Raw genomic sequence first — 12,947 nt, 5'->3', positions numbered from 1 at the left:
CCCAATATGTAAAACATCTAGCAACATAGAAGCTAAAGGAAATTAAAAAATGACCCAATGAAACAGTGAGAGAATATGACAAAATATTCAAATATTTGTTGAGATAGGTCCCATATATTATTGATGAAAAATTATTAGTTGAATGGTATGTGGCTAGTCTCCTCCAAAAGATTCATGACCCACTAAGAATGCATGAATTTAAAACTTGTGAAGAGGCTCTTAAGTTGGCTCAACATATTGAATAGACAATGAAGTTCAATCGACTACCTCATCAAATTATAATAAAATTGAAGACAAAATTGAGCAATTGCAAAATACGTTGTTAGAATTAACACTTCAAAAGAATAACTTATGGTGCACTAACTATTGAAATGGAGGACATATTAAGGATACTTGTAAATATGTAGGCTACTTTGATCAAGATGTCTGATGGATACAGTCTAACATATACTCTGATGTATGTCAGATCACTTCAAATCACACAACTAAAGATTGTCAGTACAATCTTCATAATTATAACCCTAAATGGTGTGCCATTTGTGAGGATAACACACACTCAACAAAAGAATGTCCACTAAGTGGAAAAAATAAGCTAAACTACCATGTCATCTATTACACACAAAATTTAGATAAGTTAAACGAGCCACCAACATGTGGGGAATGAGGAAACTACCCTGGAGGTTATGGTGGCCGATGAGAGGGATACAATAGAAAAGGTTAAGGACCTGGTCAAGGTTGAGGAAGGTTTAAATATTTTACTTGTTGGTAGGAGGGACATACAACCCTGAATTTCACATTAAAAAATAAGATTGACCTGCACTTTTGCAATATGTGCGGCTTGGGGGATCATTCCCTAGAAGATTTCCCCAATATCATTGAAAACATTTTGAATAAAAAGCTGTGAATTTACTCCAAACCATTCCAAAACAAGATATATTGAATTCAAAGAATATTCATGTTGTTACAAGGTCAAGCGTTGGAAGAGATAATAATAGTCACAATTAGCAATTTATTCAAGAAACAAAAAAAACGACTAGGTATCTAGATATGAAGGTATAAAAATGACACAATGACAAGAGTAGTGTAATTCTCTTTTAAAGAAAATGACTAACAAAAAATGGAAAAGGACATCATATTAGAATAATTTTTAGAACTTCTAAAAGAATAAAATTTAGTTGGACATCTAGTAGAGCTTATAAACATGCTAAAAGACTACAATGAAAGCAAGGAGAAATGTAAAGATGTCTGATAGCTATTCAGGGAAAAAAATTGAAGATCATGATCCAGAAGTCGACTTGGAAATAAATGGTTATATGGTAAAACAAGTTGTCATCAACTTTGGGTCACAAGTTAATATACTCCCTCGAGAAACACATATTAGCATGGGAAGATCAAACCTGCATAAGACAACTAACTGTCCTAAAATTTCTGATCAAAGATTCATCGAACCTATTAGGACATTAAAGAAAATAAAAACTTTGATTATGGGCATCCCGACAACAGTCGATTTTTAAGTCATTGATTTAGTTGATGGAATACCTACACATTTTACACTAATCAGTAGACCGTGGGGATGAAGGATAAAAGAAACTATATCATTAGAGAAAGATAGAATTAAGCTTAAAGGTAATGACAAGAAAATTATTATTCCTTTGGACCCATACGAAGGAAAGCCATGGTTTGAAACTTGCAAGGAAGAATAAGAAACGAGAAGGTTGTACCAAGTACTACATGAAGATTGAGATAATATTGAATTAAATTATTTCGGTGAAATTTTGACAGGTTCTCTTCTCTCCATTGGTTATAATTATGATGCAAAGCTCTACGAGTAGCAAGTAGAAAACTATGAATCAAAATTCAAAGAATGTTGAATGATTGAAGTAATTCCAAAGACGAAAATCCAACCTTGTTATTCTATTAAAGCAATGCCTCTTATTAAAGAAACATATTATAGAGGAACACCAACACAGCTTCTGAATAATTTAACATAAGATTCTAGTAGTATGATTTGTTTTAAGGAATGGGCCTCACCTGTTAACCATGTCAAGCAGGTAACAAAATCTATTGGTGAGCAGGGAAGGATGCAAAGTATAGTAAAAACCTTTATGGTCAAGCAGTAAGATGGTGGTACTCCCACTCATCTCAACTTCAAACATGGATAACAATGATGACATATTTTATTAAATGCTTTGGAGGCTGAAATCTTTATGCACAATAAAATATACCCATATTTAGCCCAAACGGGACCCTATCTTTCACATCAATAACTATGAGTTAGTATGGTGTAGGATTAGATACAGAGATAAAGGGTCTCCTCATATGTTTCCAAATACTTTTTTTGACTTTCCCAATAGGAGGTATAAAGTAGAAGAAGCTCGAGAGAAATATCTACAATTGAAAGAGTAGAGAGAAAATTTCATTAAGATTTTGACTTTAAACTAGAGGAACACAAATTGAACGACACAGTTCAAAAAATAAAGGAAATTATAAAAGAAAAACCAACCAACAATAAAAACCAACAATAAAAAACCAACAATCAATATCTCATCGACCTGTAGTTACGTGTCATGTACGTCAAAACAAAAAATGGTCATCTTGTTGGAAATGGAAGAATAAAATCAATGTAGAAACTTGACAAGCAAGAAATTGAGAAACCAAAAAAACTAGACTTTCCACTTGCATACCAAGAAATAAAACTTGGGGACGAGTGACTCAATGAGTCAAAGACACTCGAGTGGATGGATGTGGAATTGAATATATGAGAAGTTTATGGATCAAATGATGATCAACCAAAGTTCACCCAACTTGGTGATTATTGGTCGGAAAAACATATAATGTAATTTGTCGACTTACTCAAGGAATATCAAGGTGTATTCGCCTGTGACTATAAATATTTAAAGGGACTCGTAAAAGAAATGGGGGAGATGAAAATAAACCTCATTCTTGGAGCTAAGCCAATAAAAAAGAGACCTTACAAGCTTACTCATAAGTATAAACCCATTGTGAAAAAGGAAATAAAGGGGATGCTTTCCACTGGCATCGTCTACCTAATAGAGACATCAAAATGGGCAAGTCCCATGGTTGTGCAACCCAAAAAGCATGACCCGACTAAACTATGCATATGTATCAATTACCGTGGGTTGAAAAAATTAATAGTGGCCATTCCATTTCCTACTTTGTTTACCGATGACATCACAAATTAAGTCGCAGGTCACAAATTTTATTCCTTTATAGATGGTTTCTTAAGATAAAATCAAGTACCTATTACAGAAGAAGACAAGTAGAATACAAAATTTGTCACTAAATTTGGTTCTTTTTCTTATCGAGTAATTCCTTTTATACTAAAAAATACATCAACAGTGTTTTCATGAATCATCATCAAGATTTCCAGGAATATATTTATAAAATAATGGAAGTATACTTTGATGACTACGTAGCCTATACATTGCTTAAATATCACATACAATGGCTCAGATTAATGTTGGAAAGATGCAGAAAAATTCACTTATCATTGAACATCAAAAAGTGTATCTTTGCAACACCCATTGGAATACTACTAGGCCATGTGGTTTCAAAGGATGGAATCAAAGTTGATATGGCGAATATTAAAGTGATTTTAGACTTGAAACCTCCTATGAATCAAAAGCAAATTAAAATATTTTTGGGCCATACTAGTTACTATAAACAATTCATTAGGAATTACTTCAATATAAAATTTCCCATAGATGAAATTTTAAAGAAAGATGTTCCATTTATTTGGTCAAAGGAGTGCGACGAGTCATTCTAGTTTCTAAAAAGAAATTAGTTGAAGCACCCATTCACAAGTTTCCCGACTAGTCAAAGTAGTTTCATGTGCATCTCGACGCATCAAATGTGGCAATCAGAGTAATTTTTGTGCAAATTGACGATGAATTGATAAATCACCCTAATTCCTATGGCAGTCAGAAGGTCAATAAACTTGAGAGAAATTGTTCAACGATTGAAAGAGAAGCGTTAGCCATGATTTTCATTTTGTATAATTTTTGACATTACCTCCTCGTGAGTCCATTTATATTCTATACTAATCATCAAGCACTAAAGTACCTCATTAATAAATCAGTTCATCAAGGGTGAATTTGTTGATGGTTATTATTATTTCAAGAATTTGAATTTGAAGTTATTGTTTGACCAAGAAAGAAGAATGTTGGTCCTGATCATTTATCTTGACTAGAATATGGAGAAGAGCCAACAAATATTGAAGATGACCTCCTAGATGCACACCTATTTAGAATTGAAGCAATCCCTGAAGAGTTGGCAGAAATAGCATAATTTTTACACATGGGAAAGGCACTTGAGGGATTATCTAAAAGAAGAAAAATATTCTCGCGATTAAAGCAACACCATTTACATTAATAAATGGACAATTATATAAACTTGGTATCAGCGAGGTACTGCGTAGTTGTGCCTTGGAACATGAAAGGGAGGAAATTATCAATGAGGAATGTAAATGGGGAGTTGGAGGTCATTATCAGGGTGACATAACACAAGCAAAATACTACAAAAAAGTTTGTGGTGGCCAACAACATTTTGAGGTTGTTGAATACATGTATGAAAATGTGATATATTCCAAATATCTGGGTGACCACTACCTAAACACCTCATGCCATTACACTCAATTATTATGTCGCTACCCTTTGAGATTTTGGAAATTGACTTCATCAGACCATTTCCCAAAAGAGATAGATGTATGGGAAAAAAATATATCATAACAACAATGGAATATCTAACAAAGTGGGCAAAAGTAGAATTGGTCATCGTGTACAAAACATGTAGCATCAAAATTCATATGTGAAAATATAGTAATTCGGTTTGGCTGTCATATGGTCATCATTAGTTATAAAGGGACTCATTTCATGAACTCCACAATTCAAACATTAATGAATAACTTTATGATCGAACATAGGAAGATTATTGCATACCACCAACAAGAAAATGGCGCTATCGAATCATTTAATAAAACATTGCATAAGGGATTAACAAAGTTTTGTAATTTAGATAGAGATGAATAAGATGATAAGGTACCAGCCATCCTCTAGGCATATTGCACAACGTACAAGAAGTCAACGAGATCGACACCTTTTAAACTTGTTTATGGAAAAGAAGTAGTCGCTCCACTTTAGCATTGGTGAATGGAATAAATGTATTGACTATATTGAAGTATAATACAAAACTACAAAAGGAACGACTCCAATAATTACAATAATTAGAGGAAGACTGACTCCATGCACATTATCACCATCAAGATAGTAGAGAACAACAAAAGGAATGACACGATTGAAATTTGCAAATGAAGAATTTTAAATTCGGTGATTTAGTTTTGTTATATGACAACCGAGTGAAGGGTAAACAAAGAAAACTAGAGATTACATGGTTGGGGCCCTTTGTTATTGAATACATACGTCCTTTGGGAGTTGCACAGTTGAAGACATTGCAATGGCACCTGTTCAAGTCACTTGTCAATGGTGCTTGACTCAAGAAGTATGTCTCTTAATAACAATGGCGCGTTTCTAGTGAAAACCTTTCTAAGGCACCAGGGACATGGGTTAGCTTGAAAACCACTTTGTGGTAGGATAACTGACCAAATTTGTACAATTAGTAGTTGTCTCTTTTAATTATAATTTTTCAAGTTCATTACAAAAGGCAATTATAGATTAGAAATAAAGTAACTAACACAACATTTGGGGATCCAATAAAGAGAAAGAAAGTGCAAATCAATGAAACATATATGATAGAAATATGGAACAAGAAATACATTAGCACAATATATTAAATGGAAGAGCTAAATAGAATATGGATCAACATCATTCCAAGGAAGAAAGATGACAAGAACGTAGAGAAATATTAAAGACTATTATAATAAAATATCTGACTCAGCAGACAAACTGAGAGAGCAAGTTCGAAATTAACCTGAAGGGAAAAAGAACCGTTCGGCAGAACACGGCCACAAATAACCTCTCAATAGGATAGATCATCAAGAAAGAGGCTATAACTACGTGTTAGAAGGTAGTATCAGAAAATAAGTTGTAAATAAATGCCAAGCATGCGAGTTTGATAGCACAACTCACAAGAGACCAAAATTAATATTTTAAAATCAAAATACTCAAAAACATCAATCCACTCATGACACGTTACATACTCTACACGTCCAATCATTGTGAGACATACTTTAGCCATCAACGCAAATCATCAAAAAATCATTTAGCATTCTGCAAAGAAGGTGGCGACGTGACATTGGAATATTAAATCGAAATTCGATGAGAAAATTCACAGAAAAGGAAGCAAGTGGGAATTATGGCACATTTAATTCCAATTCCATAAAAATCAATGAAGCCTTAGGCATTCCTAACATTTTTCCATAAATATCGTTGTGTCAATTGTGACTTTGATGATATACTAGACATCTTGAGCCCTGTGATTTATGATTCCAAATTGTCATCTTGTTTAAGAACTGCATAATTTCAGAGTGATTTTGTAATGGTGAAGAGGAAAGTGCACTTTGAGGATGATGATGTTATAGTTGAGCCCTGAACCAAGTTAAGATTTGATTTTATAGGAAAAGCATAACTTGAAATATGCATGCATCATATCATATAGGAAAAGGTAGATGAGACATCTTGGGAGAAGTACTATGAATCATTTCTTCGTTGGGTGAAGTTGAATAATCAGTGGAATTCAAAATATGAGTGGTTGGAGAAGGAAGGAATTTGTGACATGCTCAATGCCCCACTGGTGGTAGATATGCAGGGTATGAAGGAAGAATCTACAAAATAATTGATAAGTAGATACCATAGTGGGAAGCTCTAGCTTTCACAACCTCATTCCATTTCTAGGATTTCTATCTACTTGATTATAGGATTTGCATATAAAGGAGAAAACTTGCCTAATACAATTGAATCTAACAAGTGTCTTACAAAGTTCATTGGCGGGTTATCTAGAAAGAATTCAAGAGGTTTAGCGATTAGCCATGTCTAGGACCCTCTGGTAAGATGGAATTTTATGATCATATCCCTATGTCTTACACCCATTGGTTAGGCCTTCGATGTTAAATTAAACATGTTGGAAGCAATTGACAAGATAAAAGACTTTGGGAAGATGTACAACTCTGCAAAATATGTTGAATACCTCATCAAAACTATTTTTTAGGAGGGCCAAAATTCGGGTAAACATATTCACTTTCCTTATTTTCTTATTTGTTAGCCATGAAGTCTAGTTCATCAGTTGGAGAGATTGGCTTCACGAGGAAGGTTATGTCATTGATTAATAGTTTTAAGTTTTTCTCACATGGTTGGTTGGGAAAACCCTAGTCTCTAGGTCCAAGTTATTTAGAAATTGGTTGTTTCATATTAATTCGTCCTCAAAAATTGGAGAGAGCCACAACATGCACATCAAGCATTACTATCCACTTCCCACATTCATTTATTTCTAAATGTTACAAGAGTCTAGTATAATAATACTGCAGATGTAGACCCACAGGAACTACCCTACCAACCTTATGTTGAGATATTTTTTGATGAGTCACATCGACAATCAAACACAATGTTTCCTATTCCTCTAGGAGTCTTAGAACCATCTCAAGATATCATCACCCCACTTTCTGATGCAGAGTTGGAGGAGGATAATGAATTTGTGTTATATTGCGGTGTTTAAAGGTTGACAAATTGATTCCTTTAGCAGAGGCATCACAAAATTCTAGCAGAAAAGAGTCACAAAGTACCAAGACCACCCTAACTTCCTCTGAATGAATTCAATGGGAAGAGGTGTTACCAAATATTCATCTAGAAAATCCACAACAACAACAACAACTATATGTAACTATTCAGGAAGTCTCGTAGTCTATTAAAACAAAAGGAAAAACAATTAAAAATCTTTAAAAGACAAACCTCAATAGTTGAAGCCAAAATCTTACAAGCATTAGGAAATGCTAAGGAAGTTTTTATAGAAAATGTTCAACAAAAGATGCAAGAAATTTACCAGGCTTCACTGGGACATAATTCTCACCAAAATGGCACAACTACTTAGGATTAAAATGACATGACTACTCAGGAGAAAAATGAAAAGACTACTTAGGAGAAAAATGATACTTCTACTTAAGAACAATCCTAAAAGGAGTAGACTACATCTAGACAGAAAAATACTCAAGTTACTGAGATTGATATAACTGAGGATACACCTCCTCGCTCTCTGACACACATTGAAGAGGAGAAACATCAGTCAGACCACCAAGATTCATAGAAAAATTCATCAGAATGAACTATATTGGATGATACAATTAGAACTCATAATGATCAGACCTAGGATAGATCATTTGTGTTGATAGATCATCAACAAAAAATAGCGATTGATATGCCATCAAATGATTCACTAGTCACTTAGCTTACTTTGACCGACACAATGTCATCTGAGCTAACTTCAACAAGTATGCCAAGAACTCAAGTTAAAAAATAACTTATTGAAATTCATAGTAAGTATGTCAGCTTTAATCTTAATAGTGATAAGAAAATTTTTGAAGGTTTAGAGCATTATGTAAAAGGATCCAAATTTTAGATGAAATAGAGGAAAAAAGACACCAATAATCTTAAATAAATAGAGGAATGAGAAAGGGATTTTTGGCTTGATTGTCAACACCGGGCAACAAAAAAAGCTAACGTAGACATTCCATCCAAAGCTAATGATCATATCGACGCCTTCCAATAGGTGGTGCATCAACTGATGATAGGAATGATCATCTTAGTACATAGATAACATATTGATTAGGGAATACTTAATTAGGTCTAACAACTCGAATAGGCCAAGCCTTTTGACCAACGGCATCAGAAGAGAATCCATTGGAAGAAAAAGTTCAGTTTCTAGTAGATATTAAGGAATAAAGTGCTCAAACAAGGTTAGCAGTTCATGAGTGGTTAATATTAAATGAGAACCTTCAAATTCTCTCTCCTGTTATTTATCAAACTACTTTCTTGAACATCCCACCACCATCTCCAGTTCATTCTTCATCACCACAACTGACACGAACCATCCATCAATTTTACGCACCAAGTGTTTCCACATGCGTTGTAGCCTCAGAACAATAATCACATGAAATTGAAGTGGACCAAGAAATACATCAGTTGATAAAACCAGTTCATGAAGCTTCGACCGATCCTGGAATGATACAGAGAAGATTAACATGGATCCTATGGAAGGATAATATGCACAAATCAAGAAATAGTCCAATATTTTTTTGAAAGAAATCCATGGATATATCGAGCATCAATTTGGATTAAATCTCTTAACGTGTAATTTTTTTTTTCAAGTTTTGCACCTCAAGAGATTTGATCCCTCTCAATGCTCACTGGATTCGTAATTAAAAATGGATCTATATTGGTAGCTACTATATTTCACATGTGTGAGTGACTTTGGTAATGCTTCAACCTCCTCTACATTAATATACTCCTCTAAGTTGAAATATAGAAGTTTGGTGTATATAACTTCATCAAATAATACTTCTAATGTTTGGATCAATGGACAACTAGCCATTTTCAACAAAGTCATCTGACTTACTTGTTGAAGCGAAACTGAAAAACACTTAAATTCCCTTCCATACTTGATAGTTGAGGCCCAATTCCTTCAATTTTCATAAGTTACCCAACGGAGGCATCACCATGTCTAACAAATGGTTTCCTATCCATAAAATTTCTAAATCCCTAGGGAGTTCAATTGCATTTGGCAATTCTTTCAAATTTGTGCCCACCAATTTCAATGTTTTCAGGGATCTTTGATGTGTTAGTTGGGAGGGCCATACTTCAATGTTTTTACAGTGAAGCACTAAAATATTTAAGGCTAATTAAACTCTCAAAATAATCTAGCAGCATGGACCTGAAGTGGTGCGAGAAATTGGAGAGGCTGCAATTGCATAGGTGCCTGAAAGATCAAGTATTTCTAGTATAAGAAAGAGATATATACACTGTAAGAATGAGATATATGATTTTCATAAGAAAAAATGTCAGAAATCATTTGATACCCTCTTATTCAATATCAATAGCTAATTACCACACACTTTAGCTCATAAGTTTAGATTTACCTAGGATTTGCCTTGCCATAATGTTTCCAATGCACTCCCCTCCACTCTCAAAATCCTTCAATTCTTAATTGTAATCCAAGAAGGTAAGTAAGTGTAGAGAAAATCATGCCAATAAATCCATATGAGATTTGGCAAATGCACCACAAAAATGATCTAACAGATGCCCTTTAGTCTCAACGAGTTGGAACCCTTCAATCTCAACAAGGATGAAATTTATGACATCAAAACCAAGAAAATGATAGAATTTATTGTGCAATATATTGTGAAGCTTCATCACATTCTTACCCAACATTTGGAGACTCCATTGTACCATGACAATATTTGTGAGATTGTCCCCACTCATTTGGTGTTATACCCTTCAGGAAGCATCCTAATTCTGTGTGCTTCGGTTAAAACATGTTCATTCTAATGGGGAATTAAGAGAATGCACGCAACTTGCTATGTTTAAATTTAATTATTTTTAAGATGAAAAATGATGGAGAAGTTGAAAACTATATACATATTTCTACGAAAAAAATAGACATTGTGTACCGAAGCCACAATTTCACCCAAATTTCTTCCTAGAATCTGGTGAGAAAAGATTTAAAAAATCTCATTGTTATAGTGTTTGAATTAATATTTTTTTTTTCTTTTTTTTTTTAATAGTGGAAATGGATTCAACATCATCAAGAACCTCTAAGGCACCTATAATTTTGAAGCTTCACAACTGTAACTTGATTTCCAAAAATTTCAACCGAATTTTATAAAAAAATCTTACTAAAATTTCCATTATTTTTTGGGTGATATGGTAGCCTCCTTAGACTACTCGATATAACTATTTTAAAAGTTTGAATTATTTATGACTTAAGACATTGATTTTTGGTGCATCCAATCATTAATGTTCCCGATGGGAAGCCAAATATGGGGCAATAATTCATCCTCTGCAATTTCTCTTCACAAATCACGGAGGTGATCATGCATATGTATAACATCTTCATCATCCACTTTAACAAGGCATTTGAACTGCAAATTTTTAAACCCCAACAACCCTTTCCAAATAGATCCATCCCATACTATTATGGCACTATTCTTGTTTAGGGGAGAGAAGTCGGGATTGGTGCGGTAAATCGATATTATGCTAGATGCTTGCACCACCACTGCATACAACAAGGAACAAAATAAAATATTTTCACTTTACACAACAGGAGAAGGTGCGATGAATAAATGAATGATTTTAATGACATCCACAAGGCTAAACAATCTAATATACCAAGAGAATAACCACTTTAACTCATATTTATATTCCTTTTGATGAAACACCTAGAATTTCATCTCTCTGTGTGTAGGTTTGTATGGTTAATGGTCTCCAATGAATCTGTGTCTTCATGAGTGGGGTCCATAGTGGTTTAAATTTCTTGTTATTTTTTATCGAAATTAACTTTCACTCATGTGGGGTACACAATTTATTTTAATGTTTTTTTCTAAAATTTATTTTCACTACTCATTTTTCATGTGGGATCCACACTTGTTTAAGTTTTATGTATTTTTCCAAGAATCAAATTTCACTTCTCTCTTTGTGTTTGGAGTCAACAAATATTTAACTTTCAGTTTTTTTCTAAATTTTTTTTCTCAATTCTTTTACTTTGTATGTTATTGGTAGTAGTGATTAACACAGAGTCAACATAGTCAAGATAATCAGTACAAAAGAAAATCCCAACTGATTATTGTTGTGGATTCTCTCTCAGTGATCCAATGGGCTCAAGGGAAACATTCTTTTGAGGTCCCCTCTCTTTGTAACTGGGCGAAAATGATCTCGGAGCTGAAGGCATCTTTTTTTGAGTTCTCTTTTCAACATGTCTATAGAGAGCAGAACATCGAAGCTGATATTCTTTCAAATAATGGGGTGTCTATGCTTCCTGGGTATATGTTCTTCGAGGTGCTATACAATGGAATGATCTGTGGGTAGGGGAAGTTCAAAATCTAACCTTTTCCTCCCTACAATTTTGCTTTTGTCATCTGGTTATTTTGCACGCTTCTCCTTTCTGTTTCATCCCTTCTATTTCACTGATTTTGTATTCTTTCCAATGTGTTTTCATCATATTTTCCTCTCTGAGAGGCAGGGTTTTATGTCTTCATAGTAGGTTATGTATCGTTCTAGAGTAGCCATTAGACACTAGTGCAAAATAACATAGTTAAAGACTAGCATATGTAAAACATTATATATAATATATGAATGTTTTATTTTTTTTACTAAAAAAGTAAAACAAAAAATTCCTAGTGAAACATCATGTCACAAAGAGATTTGAATATGAGTGGGGAGGTTATCATTAAACCTTCCTAAGCACATTGGATACACTCAATTGACTATTTTTTTCTCAACTTTCCCTTGACTTTTTTGCATGTAATGCAACATTGAAAGGAAAAGATGCTTACCCCCACCTTTCATATTTCGAAAGGTGTATGGATAAGAGATAAGATGCTCAACATGTGTAAAAAAAAAATGATGAATCATAAAACAAACATGGAATTGGTAGTCCCTCTCAACCCCTCTAACAAAGTGACTGATATTTTGTGTATATACAAATATTTCTATACTAGTTTAGATCCATCTTATCTCTAGATCTACCAAGTGCTAAGAGGGATCAAATCTCTTGAGATACAAACCTTTTTTAAAGTGAAAAGAACTTTGATCCTTCTAGGGGCTTAGTAGATTCAGAGTATAGATGGATCTAGAGTGGTGAATACCCATTGTAAAATGGAGGTGAATATCCATGGTTAAAATGATTGTTATATTGTAAACATTAAGTTTTAATGTGATTATTAATTAAGTTTAAATATGGTTAAGGAATCATTATTTTAATTTATATGG

The 12,947-nt window shown here is 33.7% G+C and overlaps 1 non-coding gene across 1 annotated transcript; it reads left to right on the top strand.

Moving 5' to 3' along the window:
• The first annotated feature begins 9,158 nt into the window (after positions 1–9,158).
• On the top strand, positions 9,159–9,258 carry LOC149266498 (U6 spliceosomal RNA). Its single transcript, XR_016261284.1, has one exon. It is a non-coding gene; the product is annotated as a U6 spliceosomal RNA (small nuclear RNA).
• Positions 9,259–12,947: the final 3,689 nt, after the last annotated feature.

The sequence above is a fragment of the Pinus tabuliformis genome, chromosome 6 (assembly GCF_031772625.1).
Source record: "Pinus tabuliformis cultivar Carrire ecotype Pingquan chromosome 6, CPIR1, whole genome shotgun sequence".
In the NCBI taxonomy this organism is placed as follows: domain Eukaryota; kingdom Viridiplantae; phylum Streptophyta; class Pinopsida; order Pinales; family Pinaceae; genus Pinus; species Pinus tabuliformis.
Note: the sequence above shows the minus strand (reverse complement) of the source record. Positions and strands in the feature narration are given on the sequence as shown.